The following is a 19,724-nucleotide window of genomic DNA, read 5'->3' as shown; positions in this document are numbered from 1 at the left end:
CCACCACATGAGTCCAAATCTGCTGCAGTCTGTCCACCACAGAATTAACACCAGGACAATCAGAAGGCTCAACCTGCCCAGAAGAAAAACGAGGATGAAAACCAAAATTACAAAAGAAAGGTGAAACCAAAGTAGCCGAACTAGCCCGATTTTTAAGGGCAAACTCGGCCAACGGCAAGAAAGACACCCAATCATCCTGATCAGCAGACACAAAGCATATCAAATAGGTCTCCAAGGTGTGATTAGTTCGCTCAGTCTGGCCATTAGTCTGAGAATGAAACGCCGAAGAAAAAGATAAATCAATGCCCATCCTAGCACAAAAGGCCCGCCAAAATCTAGAGACAAACTGAGAACCTCTGTCAGACACAATATTCTCCGGAATGCCATGCAAACGAACCACATGCTGAAAAAACAATGGAACCAGATCTGAGGAGGAGGGCAACTTAGGCAAAGGTACTAGATGGACCATTTTAGAGAACCGGTCACAAACAACCCAGATAACAGACATCTTCTGGGAAACAGGAAGATCCGAAATAAAATCCATGGAAATATGCGTCCAGGGCCTCTCAGGAACCGGCAAAGGCAAAAGCAACCCACTAGCGCGGGAACAGCAAGGCTTGGCCCGGGCGCAAGTCCCACAGGACTGCACAAAAGAACGCACATCGCGAGACAAGGAAGGCCACCAAAAGGACCTAGCAACCAAATCTCTGGTACCAAAAATCCCAGGATGACCAGCCAACACTGAACAATGAACCTCAGAAATTACCTTACTTGTCCATCTATCAGGAACAAACAGCTTCCCCACTGGACAGCGGTCAGGCCTATCAGCCTGAAATTCCTGAAGCACCCGCCGCAAATCAGGGGAGATAGCAAAAAGAATCACCCCCTCCTTAAGAATGCCAACCGGCTGCATGACTCTAGGAGAATCAGGCGAAAAACTCCTAGAGAGGGCATCAGCCTTAACATTCTTAGATCCCGGAAGATACGAGACCACAAAATCAAAACGCGAGAAAAACAGGGACCATCGAGCCTGTCTAGGATTTAGCCGCTTGGCCGACTCGAGGTAAATCAGATTCTTATGATCGGTCAGGACCACAACACGGTGTTTAGCTCCCTCAAGCCAATGTCGCCACTCCTCAAACGCCCACTTCATAGCCAACAACTCCCAATTGCCGACATCATAATTGCGTTCCGCAGGCGAAAACTTTCTGGAAAAAAATGCACACGGTTTCATCAAAGAACCATCAGACTCCCTTTGAGACAAATGGCCCCTCCCCCAATCTCAGAAGCGTCGACCTCAACCTGAAAAGGAAGAGAAACATCCGGTTGACACAACACAGGGGCAGAAGTAAATCGGCGCCTAAGCTCCAGAAAGGCCTCAACAGCCGCAGAGGACCAATTCGCCACATCAGCGCCTTTCTTCGTCAAATCAGTAAGGGGCTTAACCACACTGGAAAAGTTGGCAATGAAACGGCGATAGAAATTAGCAAAGCCCAAAAATTTTTGAAGGCCCTTCACAGATGTGGGTTGGATCCAGTCATGAATAGCTTGGACCTTAACAAGATCCATTTCTATAGACGAGGGAGAAAAAATAAAACCCCAAAAAGAGACCTTCTGAACTCAGAATAGGCACTTAGACCCCTTCACAAATAAAGCATTATCACGAAGGATCTGGAACACCATCCTGACCTGCTTCACATGAGACTCCCAATCATTGGAAAAATTCAAAATATCATCCAAATATACGATCATGAATTTATCAAGATAATTGCGGAAAATATCATGCATGAAAGACTGGAACACAGATGGAGCATTAGAGAGCCCAAATGGCATCACAAGGTATTCAAAATGGCCTTCGGGCGTATTAAATGCAGTTATCCATTCGTCACCCTGTTTAATACGAACAAGATTATATGCCCCTCGGAGGTCAATCTTAGTAAACCAACTAGCCCCCTTAATCTGAGCAAACAAATCAGTAAGCAAAGGCAAGGGGTATTGGAATTTGACCGTGATCTTATTAAGAAGATGATAATCAATACAGGGTCTCAAGGAGCCATCCTTCTTAGCAACAAAAAAGAAACCCGCTCCCAATGGTGACGAAGAGGGCCGAATATGCCCTTTCTCCAAAGATTCCTTAACATAGCTCCGCATGGCGGCATGCTCTGGCACAGACAGATTGAAAAGTCAGCCCTTAGGGAACTTACAACCAGGAATCAAGTTAATAGCACAATCACAGTCCCTATGTGGAGGAAGGGAACTGGACTTGGGCTCATCAAATACATCCTGGAAATCCGACAAAAACTCAGGGACCTCAGAAGAGGGGGAAGAGGAAATTGACATCAAAGGAACGTCACTATGTACTCCTCGACAACCCCAACTAATCACCGACATAGTTTTCCAATCCAGCACCGGATTATGTTCCTGTAACCATGGAAATCCCAGCACAACAACATCATGCAGGTTATGCAACACCAGAAAATGGCAATCTTCCTGATGTGCAGGAGCCATGTACATAGTCATCTGTGTCCATTACTGAGGTTTATCCTTGGCCAAGGGTGTAGCATCAATGCCCCTCAAAGGAATAGGGCTCTGCAAAGGCTGCAGGGAAAAACCACAGCGCCTGGCGAATTCTAAGTCCATTAAGTTCAGGGCAGCGCCTGAATGCACAAATGCCATGACAGAAAAGGACGACAATGAGCAAATCAGGGTCACAGATAAGAGAAATTTAGGCTGTATAGTACTAATGGTAACAGACCTAGCGACTCTTAGTATGCTTAGGGCAATCAGAGATAACATGAGCTGAATCACCACAGTAAAAACACAGCCTATTCTGATGTCTGAATTCCTGCCGTTCTATTCTAGTCAAAATCCTATCACATTGCATAGGTTCAGGACTATGCTCAGAGGATACTGCCATATGGTGCACAGCTTTGCGCTCGCGCAGACGCCGATCAATCTGAATGGCTAGAGACATAGATTCGCTCAAACCGGCAGGCGTAGGAAAGCCAACCATAACATCTTTAAGGGTTTCAGAAAGACCTTTTCTGAAAATAGCAGCCAGAGCCTCTTCATTCCATTTAGTGAGCACAGACCATTTTCTAAATTTCTGGCAGTATAACTCTGCCGCTTCCTGACCTTGACACAAGGCCAACAGGGTTTTTTTCTGCATGATCCACAGAATTAGGTTCGTCATACAATAATCTGAGCGCTTGAAAAAATGCATCAACATTCAATAATGCCGGATCCCCTGTTTCAAGAGAAAAAGCCCAGTCTTGAGGGTCACCATGCAGCAAGGATATGATGATTTTCACCTGCTGAATGGGATCACCAGAAGAACGGGGTTTCAAAGCAAAAAACAATTTGCAGTTATTTTTAAAGTTCAAAAACTTGGATCTGTCCCCAAAAAACAAATCAGGAGTAGGAATTCTGGGCTCTAAAGCCGGAGTCTGGACAACATAGTCCTGGATACTCTGTATTCTTGCAGCAAGTTGATCCACACGAGAAAACAAACCCTGAACATCCATGCCAGAGCATATATCCTGAACCACCCAGATATCAAGAGGAAAAAAAAAAAAGACAAACCAAAGCACAGAAAAAAATATGGTTCAGAACTTTTTTTTCCTTCTTTTGAGATACATTTAATTCATTTTTGGTCACTTGTACTGTTATGATCTGGTGGTTTAGGAACAACATGAGACAAGCTCTGAAGGAGGTGGTATCTGTACTGACCGCAAACCCTGTACCTAGCAGCGCAACTAAAAATAGCCGTGGGGGGTTCCTGATGCTCTCTAGACCCCTCGGCACAGCCTAAGATCTAACTTTCCTGTCGTGAATTCTGCTCCTGGGCTCCCTCCGGTGGTTGTAAGTGGCACTTTTGTGAGTTCTGCTCTTGGGCTCCCTCTTGTGGTTTCAAGTGGTATGGCTGCTCCTTGGAGTTAGCTGTATTCAGCTGCCTCCACTTATCGTCTCCTCTCTCACCTATTTAAGCCTGGCTGTTCCTTCAGCTAGTGCCACTTGTAAATGGTTCCTGGTTGGATTCACATCTGTTTGGGAGTGACCCTCCACACCTTTAGTCAGGTGTGGAGATTTTTTGTTTACTCTGCGTGGATTTTTGTAGTGTTTTATACTGACCGCACAGTGTTCCATCCTGTCCTATCTATCAAGCTAGACTGGCCTCCTGTGCTCATCCTGGTTTCATTCTGTGTATGTCTTTTTCCTCTCCACTCACAGTCATTATTTGTGGGGGGCTATTCTATCCTTTGGGGATTTTCTCTGAGGCAAGATAGTTTTCCTGCTTCTGTCTTCAGGGGTAGTTAGCTCTTAGGCTGTGACGAGATGCCTAGGGAGAGTTAGGAGCATTCCACGGCTGCTTCTAGTGTTGTGTTGAGCTTAGGGTCTGCGGTCAGTACAGTTACCACTTCCCTCAGAGCTCATTCCATGTTGCTCCTAAACCACCGCATCATAACACTTCCCCTAAAGATGGAAACAGGAAACCTATCTTGCCTCAGAGAAAATCCCCAAAGGAAAGATAGACCCCCACAAATATTGACGGTGAGAGGAGGGGAAAATAACATACGAAGAAATGAAATCAGATTTTAGCATAGGAGGCCAGTCTAGCTTGATAGATAGGACAGGAAAGGATACTGTGCGGTCAGTATAAAAACTACAAAACAATCCACACAGAGTTTACAAAATCTCCACACCAGACTAAAGGTGTGGAGGGTAAATCTGCTTCCCAGAGCTTCCAGCTAACAGAAAAAATCCATACTGACAAGCTGGACAAATATAGAATGCACAGAACAATAAGTCCACAACATGTGGACTGAAATGAGCAAAGCCAGAACTTATCTTTGCAGAACTGGTCAGGAAACCAGGAGAATCCAAGCAGAGATGTGAATCCAGCCAGGAAACATTGACAAGTGGCACAGGCTGAAGAAAGAGCCAGACTTAAATAGCGGACGATAAGTGGAGGCAGCTGAAGACAGCTAACTCCAAGGAGCAGCCATACCACTAGAAACCACAAGAGGGACCCCAAGAGCAGAACTCACAAAAGTGCCACTTACAACCACCGGAGGGAGCCCAAGAGCGGAATTCACAACAGGTCACCACGCAGCAGAGATATGATGATTTTAACCTGCTGAATAGGATCACCAGAAGACCGGGGTCTTAATGCAAAAAACAGTTTACAGTTATTTTTGAAACTCAAAAATTTGGATCTGTCACCAAAGAATAAATCAGGAGTGGGAATCTTAGGTTCTAAGGCAGGAGTTTGAACAATATAATCTGAAATATCCTGTACCCTAGCAGCAAGCTGATCCACCCGAGAAACTAACTCCTGAACATTCATGTTAATACTAGATTCCGTAGCCACCCAGAGATAAAGAGGGAGGAAAATCCCAAACAGGCTAAAGAAAAAAAAATGGCTCAAAAGCTTACCTCCCTTCTTCTGAGATGCAATTAACTCATTGTTGGCCAGTTGTACTGTTATGATCTGGTGCCCTAGGAGCAGCATGAGATGGACTCTGGAGAAGGTGGTCCCTGTACTGACCGCAGACCCTGAACCTAGCAGCGCAACTAGAAGTAGGGGGGTACCTAACACTCCCTAGACCCCTCGGCACAGCCTAAGATCTAACTACCCCTAAAGACAGAAACAGGAAACCTATCTTGCCTCAGAGAAAATCCCCAAAGGATAGATAGCCCCCCACAAATAATGACTGTGAGAGGAGAGGGAAATAACATACGCAGATATGAAATCAGATTTTAGCATAGGAGGCCATACTAGCTAAAAAGAAAGAATAGAACAGAGTACTATGCGGTCAGTATAAAAACACTAGAAAATATCCACCAAAGAAGATACGAATCACCACATCTGACTAAAGACATGGGGTGTATATCTGCATCTCCAGAGAAATAGCTAGGCTGCAAAAAATCCTTCACAGACAAAACTGGACAAGACAAAAACATGAATATGCACAGAACTATAAAGTCCACAGCAGGTGGACAGCAAAAACAAAGCCAGGACTTTTCTTTGAAGAAAAGCACAGCAAACTGGAGAGACCAGGAGGGAAGTGAATCCTGCAAAAACAATGACAACTGGCACTGACTAAAGAGTCCTGCAAAGCTATATACCCCAGTCAGTTTTGCAATTAGTAGATACACATGTCCACTCCTGCAGTCCAGGCACAACTGCATTACCCTCTACAACCACCGGAGGGAGCCCAAAAGCTGAATTCACAACACACTGCTCCATTATGGTTGATGGCCCCCATAAGATGCTCCATATTATATGCCCCCGTACACTGCTCCATTATGGTTGATGGCCCCCATAAGATGCTCCATATTATATGCCCCCGTACACTGCTCCATTATGGTTTATGGCCCCCATAAGATGCTCCATGGTATATGCCCCGTACACTGCTCCATTATGGTTGATGGCCCCCATAAGATGCTCCATTGTATATGCCCCCGTACACTGCTCCATTATGGTTTATGGCCCCCATAAGATGCTCCATAGTATATGCCCCCGTACACTGCTCCATTATGGTTTATGGCCCCCATAAGATGCTCCATAGTATATGCCCCCGTACACTGCTCCATTATGGTTTATGGCCCCCATAAGATGCTCCATAATATATGCCCCCCATAAGATGCTCCATAATATATGCCCCCCATAAGATGCTCCATAATATATCCCCCCATAACATGCTCCATAATATATGCCCCCCATAAGATGCTCCATTGTATATGCCCCGTATGCTGCTGCGATATATATATAAAAAAAAAATAACATACTCACCTATCGTCGCTGGGCGCCGAGTGCTGGGGGGCCTGAGCAAGCGGGGACACCGGCACGCTGTTGGGGTCAGGTGCCTGTATCGCCGCCAGCTCAGGCCCCCCAGCACTTGCTATACTCACCTGTTTGTCCCGATCCAGCGCTGCCCGCCGCTTCTTCCGGCTCCTCTGGCCGTGACTGTTCAGTCAGAGGGCGGCGCGCTTTAAGCACGTCATCGTGCCCTCTGAACTGTGAACGTCACAGGCAGAGAACTGGGACACGGAGACGGAGCCGCACGCAGCGCTGGAACGGGACAGGTGAATATACTTACCCTCCTGGCGCGTCCCTGCCTCTCCTTTGGAGATCGCGGTGTGCGTTCAGTGTTTACGCATACCGCGATCTCCTGGGAGCGTCACTCTGTGGGGTCTAGACTGCGCCTGCGCTTGCGTAGTCTATAAAGGCTTCGGACAGAGTGACGCTCCCAGCGTTATATTATAGATAGTTGTGTCAAGAGAATGGTGGAGATGGATGGATTAGAGCTGATCATAGATGTGACTTCTCCATCCGTCTGTGACTTTTACAATGTTTGTTTCAGGGTGAAGATCTGACCCATATTAATACTACAGAGACATATGTGAGGGGTGATGAGCGGTGTAAAGAGGAAATTTCTACATATGACCACCCAGGTGAGTAGTAACCACTAAATGTCACAGATTCTTCTCACCCTGTAGTGTTGATACTGGTGCTGAAGCTAAGCCATCATACTAATAGCCCTTCTAAGGGCTAATTGATACCTTTGCTGTTTGTATCACATGCAATCTGCATTTAGCCTAGAGAGGGAAAGAGTTGCAGGAGCAGGGAGAGTGATAGAATACAGTCTGTAGACAGGGATTAGGGCTGTGCAGTCCGTTGGCAAATATATAGTTGCAGCTTTTGGAGGGGGGGTTGAAAAAAATGAAATATATTTTGATCCATCAAGTATTATGTGCTTTGAGGCCCTTTTTTGTTACAAACAAATCGTTGAGACATTTTCCTGGGTTAACCCATTCACGCCACAGCCTCATTTTTGCGTTTTCGTTTTTCCCTCCCCTCTTTCCCCAGAGCCATAACTTTTTTATTTTTCCGTCAATATGGCCATGTGGGGGCTTGTTTTTTGCAGGGCAAGTTGTCCTTTTTAACATCACCATTGGTTTTACCATGTCTTGTACTAGAAAATGGGAAAAAAAATTCCAAGTGTGGTGAAATTGCAAAAAAACTGCAATCCCACACTTGTTTTTTGTTTGGCTTTATTGCTTGGTTCACTAAATGCTAAAACTGACCTGCCATTATGATTCTCCGGGTCATTACGAGTTCATAGACACCAAACATGTCTAAGTTCTTTTTTTATCTAAGTAGTGAAAATAAATTCCAAACTTTGCTTAAAAAAAAAAAAAAAAAAATTGCGTGCCAAGCTGATGTTTTTAATGATACCACTTTTGTGCAGATACTTTTGATCGCGGCGACCCAAAAAATGAAATTCTGGTGTTTTAAAAAATTTTCTCGCTACGCCGTTTAGCGATCAGGTTAATCGTTTTTTTTAATTGATAGATCGGGTGATTCTGATCACGGCGATAACAAATATGTGTATGTTTGATTTTTTTTTTTTATTGTTTTATTTTGAATGGGGTGAAACTTTTATATTATTTTTTTCATGTTTTTTAAATCATTTTTTTTTTTTTAGTTTTGCCATCCTTCAATAGCCTCCATGGGAGGCTAGAAGCTGGCATAGCCTGATCACTGGAGATGTAACAAGCGTCGTTGCTGAATAAATGGCAAGTGTGTGCGTCAATCATTGAGGCTGCCCTGGCCTGGAAAGGCGACGTGCCGAGTTCCTCAGCCGCTCCCCCGGAAGTGACTCGCTACCTCCGGTGGTTGAGCCGCAATCACGCAGGTCGCCATGGTAACGGCGACTGTGTGTCAGCTCGCTTCAGTGTACCGGAAACTGGCGCGTACTAATCCTGGCAGGATCAACCTATGTGAGACATTTTGGTGTATTGCCTAATTTAAACCAATCTAAATAGTTTAAAAGTGCCTAAAATAAATAGTTATGCATCTCTAATAAATATACGGTGATTATGAAATTGCTATATATGAACAACTAATAATATAAGTGAAATGAACATGTAATACAAATTTTTACACATATAAATATAAGACTGTATAGTACTAAGTGATGTAAATTATATGGAATAACCATTAGGGTGCTCAAAACGCTATATCAATAAACATCAATTAAAAAAGAGCACTGAAGGAAAAAGTGTGAGTACCTGCCGCATTAGAGAACACTTTGCTTTTTGTCATATTGGCACATGCCTTGCAATGTCCACATGGGTAAAAGCCTATGGTCTCTAACCAAGCGCCACTGGTTGCCGTTGGTGGTTCATAATGGCTATGTACAAGGATTTCTTTGAGATTTTTAGATCGTCTCGCTGTAATGAGTGGGGCAGTTGGTAAACCTTTGCCAAGAATTGGATCCAATAATAAAAGAGGCCAGTATTTTTGAATAATACCACAAAATTCTGGCCATTGACTATTGTATGTGGCTATCAAACGGACATTATTTTCCGATTCCTCCATTTTAAATTTATTTTTATACAGAAGTTCATTTCTTTTGGTATTTTTATAATCTTGACAAGAAAAATGCCCACATGGAAAATTGCCCACACAGAAAATTGCCCACACGGAAAATTGCCCACACAGAAAATTGCCAGTTGCAGCATCACAAAGTTTCAGATCCATGATATTTGAGGTTCTATGTGAAGAATGCCCACAGAAAATTGCCCACAGGCTGAATTATAGGTTAAATGCTCTGCAGGACAGGGTGATAGTATGCAGGTATGCGTAAGATGCTCTGCAGGGCAGGAGAATAATATAGAATTATAGGTGAGATGCACTGCTGGACAGAGAATAGCAAAGAGATATAGGTTAAATGCTCTGCAGAACAGGGGGATAGTATGCAGGTATAGATGAGATGCTCTGCAGGGCAGAAGAATAATATAGAATTATAGGTGAGATGCTCGGCAGGACAGAGAATAGCAAAGAGATATAGGTTAAATGCTCTGCAGGATAGGGGGATAGTATGCAGGTATACGCGAGATGCTCTGCAGAATAGAGGATAGTATAGAATTATAGGTGAGATGCTCTGCAGCACAGAAGAATGTCAGCGAAAATTGCCCACATAAAAAACTACCGACAAGTTTATTATGAACAGTTTATTATGGAGTTCTAATAGCAACAATAAATTAAGTTTATTAAACAATCATTACACGCCTGCAAATATGGGCTCCATTGAAATACAATACAGCAGAACACAGGCAGCAAAGAAAATGCAGGATGGATTTCAACAAAGGTCTCTGGGCACAGTTTACTTCTCCAGGTTCTACAGGTTCGGTTCACTCATCCCTAGTCCCAGAGTACAGATTCTGTTCTTAGGAGTTGTCATTCTACTGTGCTAACAATAATTCTACTCTTATTGTGGTGTGTCTGGGTCTAGAGACCCTTATTCCACTCTCATTGTGGTGTGTCTGGGCCTAGAGAACCTTATTCCACTCTCATTGTAGTGTGTCTGGGCCTAGAGACCCTTATTCCACTCTGTGTGCTGTGTATGGGCCTAGAGACCCTTATTCCACTCTCAGTGTGCTGTGTATGGGCCTAGAGACCCTTATTCCACTCTCATTGTGGTGTGCCAGGGCCTAGAGACCCTTATTCCACCCTCAGTGTGGGGTGTCTGGGCCTAGAGACCCTTATTCCACTCTCATTGTGGGGTGTCTGGGCCTAGAGACCCTTATTCCACTCTGTGTGGGGTGTCTGGGCCTAGAGACCCTTATTCCACTCTCAGTGTGGGGTGTCTGGGCCTAGAGACCCTTATTCCACTCTCATTGTGGTGTGTCTGGGCCTAGAGACCCTTATTCACATCCACTCTGCATTTTCTTTCATCCTATGCCCACCTGCACCTCACTCTATAGCGACAGGATCTGTTCCGCAGGACTGGCGCATAGCAAATGTGGTGCCAATATTCAAAAAGGGCTCTAAAAGTGAACCTGGAAATTATAGGCCAGTAAGTCTAACCTCTATTGTTGGTAAAATATTTGAAGGGTTTCTGAGGGATGTTATTCTGGATTATCTCAATGAGAATAACTGTTTAACTCCATATCAGCATGGGTTTATGAGAAATCGCTCCTGTCAAACCAATCTAATCAGTTTTTATGAAGAGGTAAGCTATAGGCTGGACCACGGTGAGTCATTGGACGTGGTATATCTCGATTTTTCCAAAGCGTTTGATACCGTGCCGCACAAGAAGTTGGTACACAAAATGAGAATGCTTGGTCTGGGGGAAAATGTGTGTAAATGGGTTAGTAACTGGCTTAGTGATAGAAAGCAGAGGGTGGTTATAAATGGTATAGTCTCTAACTGGGTCGCTGTGAGCAGTGGGGTACCGCAGGGGTCAGTATTGGGACCTGTTCTCTTCAACATATTCATTAATGATCTGGTAGAAGGTTTACACAGTAAAATATCGATATTTGCAGATGATACAAAACTATGTAAAGCAGTTAATACAAGAGAAGATAGTATTCTGCTACAGATGGATCTGGATAAGTTGGAAACTTGGGCTGAAAGGTGGCAGATGAGGTTTAACAATGATAAATGTAAGGTTATACACATGGGAAGAAGGAATCAATATCACCAGGGTAAATCTGACAGGGAGAAGGACTTGGGGATCCTAGTTAATGATAAACTTACCTGGAGCAGCCAGTGCCAGGCAGCAGCTGCCAAGGCAAACAGGATCATGGGGTGCATTAACCCCTTCAAGACCCAGCCTATTTTGACCTTAAAGACCTTGCCGTTTTTTGCAATTCTGACCAGTGTCCCTTTATGCGGTAATAACTCAGGAACGCTTCAACGGATCCTAGCGGTTCTGAGATTGTTTTTTCGTGACATATTGGGCTTCATGTTAGTGGTAAATTTAGGTCAATAAATTCTGCATTTATTTGTGATAAACACGGAAATTTGGCGAAAATTTTGAAAATTTCGCAATTTTCACATTTTGAATTTTTATTCTGTTAAACCAGAGAGATATGTGACACAAAATAGTTAATAAATAACATTTCCCACATGTTTACTTTACATCAGCACAATTTTGGAAACAAAATTTTTTTTTGTTAGGAAGTTATAAGGGTTAAAATTCGACCAGCGATTTGTCATTTTTACAACGAAATTTACAAAACCATTTTTTTTAGGGACCACCTCACATTTGAAGTCAGTTTGAGGGGTCTATATGGCTGAAAATACCCAAAAGTGACACCATTCTAAAAACTGCACCCCTCAAGGTACTCAAAACCACATTCAAGAAGTTTATTAACCCTTCAGGTGCTTCACAGCAGCAGAAGCAACATGGAAGGAAAAAATGAACATTTAACTTTTTAGTCACAAAAATTATCTTTTAGCAACAATTTTTTTATTTTCCCAATGGTAAAAGGAGAAACTGAACCACGAAAGTTGTTGTCCAATTTGTCCTGAGTACGCTGATACCTCATATGTGGGGGTAAACCACTGTTTTGGCGCATGGCAGGGCTTGGAAGGGAAGGAGCGCCATTTGACTTTTTGAATCAAAAATTGGCTCCACTCTTTAGCGGACACCATGTCACGTTTGGAGAGCCCCCGTGTGCCTAAAAATTGGAGCTCCCCCACAAGTGACCCCATTTTGGAAACTAGACGCCCCAAGGAACTTATCTAGATGCATAGTGAGCACTTTGAACCCCCAGGTGCTTCACAAATTGATCCGTAAAAATGAAAAAGTACTTTTTTTTCACAAAAAAATTCATTTCGCCTCAATTTTTTCATTTTCACATGGGCAACAGGATAAAATGGATCCTAAAATGAGTTGGGCAATTTCTCCTGAGTACACCAATACCTCACATGTGGAGGTAAACCACTGTTTGGGCACATGGTAAGGCTCGGAAGGGAAGGAGCGCCATTTGACTTTTTGAATGAAAAATTATTTCCATTGTTAGCGGACACCATGTCGCGTTTGGAGAGCTCCTGTGTGCCTAAACATTGGCGCTCCCCCACAAGTGACCCCATTTTGGAAACTAGACCCCCCAAGGAACTAATTTAGATGCCTAGTGAGCACTTTAAACCCTCAGGTGCTTCACAAATTGATCTGTAAAAATGAAAAAGTAATTTTTTTTCACAAAAAAATTCTTTTCGCCTCAATTTTTTCATTTTCACATAGGCAGTAGGATAAAATGGATCATAAAATTTGTTGGGCAATTTCTCCCGAGTACGCCGATACCTCATATGTGGGGGTAAACCACTGTTTGGGCACTCGGCAGGGCTCGGAAGAGAAGGCGCGCCATTTGACTTTTTGAATGGAAAATTAGCTCCAATTGTTAGCGGACACCATGTCGCGTTTGGAGAGCCCCTGTGTGCCTAAACATTGGAGCTCCCGCACAAGTGACCCCATTTTGGAAACTAGACCCCCCAAGGAACTTATCTAGATGCATATTGAGCACTTTAAACCCCCAGGTGCTTCACAGAAGTTTATAACGCAGAGCCATGAAAATAAAAAATAATTTTTCTTTCCTCAAAAATGATTTTTTAGCCTGGAATTTCCTATTTTGCCAAGGATAATAGGAGAAATTGGACCCCAAATATTGTTGTCCAGTTTGTCCTGAGTACGCTGATACCCCATATGTGGGGGTAAACCACTGTTTGGGCGCACGGCAGGGCTCGGAAGGGATGGCACGCCATTTGGCTTTTTAAATGGAAAATTAGCTCCAATCATTAGCGGACACCATGTCACGTTTGGAGAGCCCCTGTGTGCCTAAACATTGGAGATCCCCCAGAAATGACACCATTTTAGAAACTAGACCCCCAAAGGAACTAATCTAGATGTGTGGTGACGACTTTGAACCCCCAAGTGCTTCACAGAAGTTTATAACGCAGAGCCATGAAAATAAAAAAAAAAATTATTTTCTCAAAAATGATCTTTTAGCCTGCAATTTTTTATTTTCCCAAGGGTAACAGGAGAAATTTGACCCCAAAAGTTGTTGTCCAGTTTCTCCTGAGTACGCTGATATCCCATATGTGGGGGTAAATCACTGTTTGGGCACATGCCGGGGCTCGGAAGTGAAGTAGTGACGTTTTGAAATGCAGACTTTGATGGAATGCTCTGTGGGCGTCACGTTGCGTTTGCAGAGCCCCTGATGTGGCTTAACAGTAGAAACCCCCCACAAGTGACCCCATTTTGGAAACTAGACCCCCAAAGGAACTTATCTAGATGTGTGGTGAGCACTTTGAACCCCCAAGTGCTTCATAGAAGTTTATAATGCAGAGCCGTGAAAATAATAAATACGTTTTCTTTCCTCAAAAATAATTATTTAGCCCAGAATTTTTTAATTTTCCCAAGGGTAACAGGAGAAATTTGACCCCAATATTTGTTGTCCAGTTTCTCCTGAGTACGGTGATACCCCATATGTGGGGGTAAACTACTGTTTGGGCACATGCCGGGGCTTGGAATTGAAGTAGTGACGTTTTGAAATGCAGACTATGATGGAATGCTCTGCGGGCGTCACGTTGCGTTTGCAGAGCCCCTGATGTGCCTAAACAGTAGAAACCCCCCACAAGTGACCCCATTTTGGAAACTAGACCCTGAATGGAACTTATCTAGATGTGTGGTGAGCACTTTGAACCCCCAAGTGCTTCATAGAAGTTTATAATGCAGAGCCGTGAAAATAATAAATACGTTTTCTTTCCTCAAAAATAATTATTTAGCCCAGAATTTTTTATTTTCCCAAGGGTTACAGGAGAAATTGGACCCCAAAAGTTGTTGTCCAGTTTCTCCTGAGTACGCTGATACCCCATATGTGGGGGTAAACCACTGTTTGGGCACACGTCGGGGCTCAGAAGGGAAGTAGTGACTTTTGAAATGCAGACTTTGATGGAATGGTCTGCGGGTGTCACGTTGCGTTTGCAGAGCCCCTGGTGTGCCTAAACAGTAGAAACCCCCCACAAGTGACCCCATTTTAGAAACTAGACCCCCCAAGGAACTTATCTAGATATGTGGTGAGCACTTTGAACCCCCAAGTGCTTCACAGACGTTTACAACGCAGAGCCGTGAAAATAAAAAATCATTTTTCTTTCCTCAAAAATTATGTTTTAGCAAGCATTTTTTTAGATTCACAAGGGTAACAGGAGAAATTGGACCCCAGTAATTGATGTGCAGTTTGTCCTGAGTATGCTGGTACCCCATATGTGGGGGTAAACCACTGTTTGGGCACACGTCAGGGCTCGGAAGTGAGGGAGCACCATTTGACTTTTTGAATACGAGATTGGCTGGAATCAATGGTGGCGCCATGTTGCGTTTGGAGACCCCTGATGTGCCTAAACAGTGGTAACCCCTCAATTCTAACTCCAACACTAACCCCAACACACCCCTAACCCTAATCCCAACTGTAGCCATAACCCTAATCACAACCCTAACCCCAACACACCCCTAACCACAACACTAACCCCAACACACCCCTAACCCTAACCACAACCCTAATTCCAACCCTAACCCTAAGGCTATGTGCCCACGTTGCGGATTCGTGTGAGATATTTCCGCACCATTTTTGAAAAATCTGCGGGTAAAAGGCACTGTGTTTTACCTGCGGATTTTCCGCGGATTTCCAGTGTTTTTTGTGCGGATTTCACCTGCGGATTCCTATTGAGGAACAGGTGTAAAACGCTGCGGAATCCGCACAAAGAATTGACATGCTGCGGAAAATACAACGCAGCGTTTCCGCGCGGTATTTTCTGCACCATGGGCACAGCGGATTTGGTTTTTCATATGTTTACATGGTACTGTAAACCTGATGGAACACTGCTGCGAATCCGCAGCGGCCAATCTGCAGCCAAATCCGCACCGTGTGCACATAGCCTAATTCTAAAGGTATGTGCACACGCTGCGGAAAACGCTGCGGATCCGCAGCAGTTTCCCATGAGTGTACAGTTCAATGTAAACCTATGGGAAACAAAAATCGCTGTACACATGCTGCGGAAAAACTGCACGGAAACGCAGCGGTTTACATTCCGCAGCATGTCACTTCTTTGTGCGGATTCCGCAGCGGTTTTACAACTGCTCCAATAGAAAATCGCAATTGTAAAACCGCAGTGAAATGCGCAGAAAAAAACGCGGTAAATCCGCCATAAATCCGCAGCGGTTTAGCACTGCGGATTTATCAAATCCGCAGCGGAAAAATCCGCAGAGGACCAGAATACGTGTGCACATTCCTAACCCTAACCCTAACCCTAGCCCTAACCCTAACCCTACCCCTAACCCTACCCCTAACCCTAACCCTACCCCTAACCCTAACCCTAACCCTACCCCTAACCCTACCCCTAACCCTAACCCTATTCTAACATTAGTGGAAAAAAAAAAATTTCTTTATTTTTTTATTGTCCCTACCTATGGGGGTGACAAAGGGGGGGGGTCATTTATAATTTTTTTTATTTTGATCACTGAGATAGATTATATCTCAGTGATCAAAATGCACTTTGGAACGAATCTGCCGGCCGGCAGATTCGGCGGGCGCACTGCGCATGCGCCCGCCATTTTGGAAGATGGCGGCGCCCGGGAGAAGACGGACGGGACCACGGCTGGATCGGTAAGTATGATAGGGTGGGGGGGGACCACGGGGGGGGGATCGGAGCACGGGGGGGGGATCGGAGCGCGGGAGGGGTGGAACGGAGCGCGGGGGGCGTGGAACGGAGCACGGGGGGGCTGGAATGGAGCACGGGGGGGTGGAACGGAGCACGGGGGGGTGGATCGGAGTGCAGGGGGGGTGATTGGAGCACGGGGGGGTGATTGGAGCACGGGGGGAGCGGACACGAGCACGGGGGGGAGCGGAGCACAGGGCGGAGGGGAGCCGGAGCAGTGTACCGGCCAGATCGGGGGGGTGGGGGGGCGATCGGAGGGGTGGGGTGGGGGCACACTAGTATTTCCAGCCATGGCCGATGATATTTCAGCATCGGCCATGGCTGGATTGTAATATTTCACCCGTTATAATGGGTGAAATATTACAAATCGCTCTGATTGGCAGTTTCACTTTCAACAGCCAATCAGAGCGATCGTAGCCACGAGGGGGTGAAGCCACCCCCCCTGGGCTAAACTACCACTCCCCCTGTCCCTGCAGATCGGGTGAAATGGGAGTTAACCCTTTCACCCGGTCTGCAGGGACGCGATCTTTCCATGACGCCACATAGGCGTCATGGGTCGGAATGGCACCGACTTTCATGACGCCTACGTGGCGTCAAAGGTCGGGAAGGGGTTAAAAGAGGTCTGGATACACATGATGAGAGCATTATACTGCCTCTGTACAAATCCCTAGTTAGACCGCACATGGAGTACTGTGTCCAGTTTTGGGCACCGGTGCTCATGAAGGATATAATGGAACTAGAGAGAGTACAAAGGAGGGCAACAAAATTAATAAAGGGGATGGGAGAACTACAATACCCAGATAGATTAGCGAAATTAGGATTATTTAGTCTAGAAAAAAGACGACTGAGGGGCGATCTAATAACCATGTATAAGTATATAAGGGGACAATACAAATATCTCGCTGAGGATCTGTTTATACCAAGGAAGGTGACGGGCACAAGGGGGCATTCTTTGCGTCTGGAGGAGAGAAGGTTTTTCCACCAACATAGAAGAGGATTCTTTACTGTTAGGGCAGTGAGAATCTGGAATTGCTTGCCTGAGGAGGTGGTGATGGCGAACTCAGTCGAGGGGTTCAAGAGAGGCCTGGATGTCTTCCTGGAGCAGAACAATATTGTATCATACAATTATTAGGTTCTGTAGAAGGACGTAGATCTGAGGATTTATTATGATGGAATATAGGCTGAACTGGATGGACAAATGTCTTTTTTCGGCCTTACTAACTATGTTACTATGTTACTATGTTACTATGTTACTCTTACTCTTGTTAGTCATAAGTGGACAGGGAAGGAAGTGCAGGCCCCAGATTCACTGCCACTGAAGTCAATGGGAGAGGGGAGCTGCTATGGCACTTCCGGTCCTCTGACAGATTCGGACAGAATCTCACCTTTCTCCTGTGCCTTCTGGGCTTCCAAGACCATCTATCTCAGCCAGCAGCACCCTGCTTTTGGTGGGCACCCTGTTGTGAATTCTGTGGCAGAGCTCCCTCCTGTGGTCACGAGTGGTACTTCAGCTGATTCTCTCTGTGAGCTTCCGTTGGTGGAGGAAAGTGGTACTGCGGCTTCTGAGTTTCCTTCCTCAGGTGATGTGGTGAAGTCGTTAGGTGCTGCTCTATTTAATTCCACCTAGTGCTTTGATCCTGGCCTCCAGTCAATGTTCTAGTATTGGACCTGTTTCCTCCTGGATCGTTCCTGTGGCCTGCTGCTCTGCATAGCTAAGTTCTGTTTTGCTATTTTGTTTGCTGTTTTTTTCTGTCCAGCTTGTCTATTTGTTTTTTCCTGCTTGCTGGAAGCTCTGGGACGCAGAGGGTGTACCTCCGTGCCGTTAGTTCGGTACGGAGGGTCTTTTTGCCCCCTTTGCGTGGTTTTTGTAGGGTTTTGTGTTGACCGCAAAGTTACCTTTCCTATCCTCGCTCTGTTCAGAAAGTCGGACCTCACTTTGCTAAATCTATTTCATCTCTACGTTTGTCTTTTCATCTTAACTCACAGTCATTATATGTGGGGGCTGCCTTTTCCTTTGGGGTATTTCTCTGAGGCAAGGTAGGCTTATTTTCTATCTTCAGGCTAGCTAGTTTCTCAGGCTGTGCCGAGTTGCATAGGGAGCGTTAGGCGCAATCCACGGCTGCCTCTAGTGTGGTTGGAGAGGATTAGGGATTGCGGTCAGCAGAGTTCCCACGTCTCAGAGCTCGTTCTATGTTTTTGGGTTATTGTCAGGTCACTGTATGTGCTCTGACCTCTATGTCCATTGTGGTACTGAATTACCTTATCATAACAGTACTGGAGGCCCAAAGTACTAATGATTCTCAATAGAGGGAAAAAAGAAGTTCTGAGACCATTTTTTTTTCTCTGCACTGTGTTTTGCCTTTTTTTTCCCCCTAGACATTTGGGTGGTTCAGTACACAGGTGTAGCGATGGACATTAAAGGTCTGTCTTCATGTGTGGATCAGCTAACGGCAAGAGTACAAAATATTCAAGACTTTGTGGTTCAGAATTCTATGTTAGAACCGAGAATTCCTATTCCTGATTTGTTTTTTGGAGATAGAACTAAATTTCTGAGTTTCAAAAATAATTGTAAACTATTTCTAGCTTTGAAACCTCGCTCCTCTGGTGACCCAGTTCAACAAGTTAGGATCATTATTTCTTTTTTACGTGGCGACCCTCAGGACTGGGCATTTTCTCTTGCGTCAGGAGATCCTGCATTAAGTAATATCGATGCGTTTTTCCTGGCTCTCGGATTGCTGTACGATGAACCTAATTCAGTGGATCAGGCAGAGAATAATTTGCTGGCTCTGTGTCAGGGTCAGGATGAGATAGAGGTATATTGTCAGAAATTTAGAAAGTGGTCCGTACTCACTCAATGGAATGAAGGTGCGCTCGCAGCTATTTTCAGAAAGGGTCTCTCTGAAGCCCTTAAGGATGTCATGGTGGGATTTCCTATGCCTGCTGGTCTGAATGAGTCTATGTCTTTGGCCATTCAGATCGGTCGACGCTTGCGTGAGTGTAAATTTGTGCACCATTTGGCGGTATTACCTGAGCTTAAACCTGAGCCTATGCAGTGCGCTAGGACTTTGACCAGAGTTGAACGGCAAGAACACAGACGTCTGAATGGGCTGTGTTTCTACTGTGGTGATTCCACTCATGCTATCTCTGATTGTCCTAAGCGCACTAAGCGGTTCGCTAGGTCTGCCACCATTGGTACGGTACAGTCAAAATTTCT

At 44.9% G+C, this 19,724-nt stretch overlaps 1 pseudogene; it reads left to right on the top strand.

Moving 5' to 3' along the window:
• Positions 1-19,724, top strand: part of LOC138663666 (zinc finger protein 271-like) — a 127,535-nt pseudogene that overhangs the window by 32,459 nt on the left and 75,352 nt on the right.

The sequence above is a fragment of the Ranitomeya imitator genome, chromosome 2, assembly GCF_032444005.1.
Source record: "Ranitomeya imitator isolate aRanImi1 chromosome 2, aRanImi1.pri, whole genome shotgun sequence".
In the NCBI taxonomy this organism is placed as follows: domain Eukaryota; kingdom Metazoa; phylum Chordata; class Amphibia; order Anura; family Dendrobatidae; genus Ranitomeya; species Ranitomeya imitator.
Note: the sequence above shows the minus strand (reverse complement) of the source record. Positions and strands in the feature narration are given on the sequence as shown.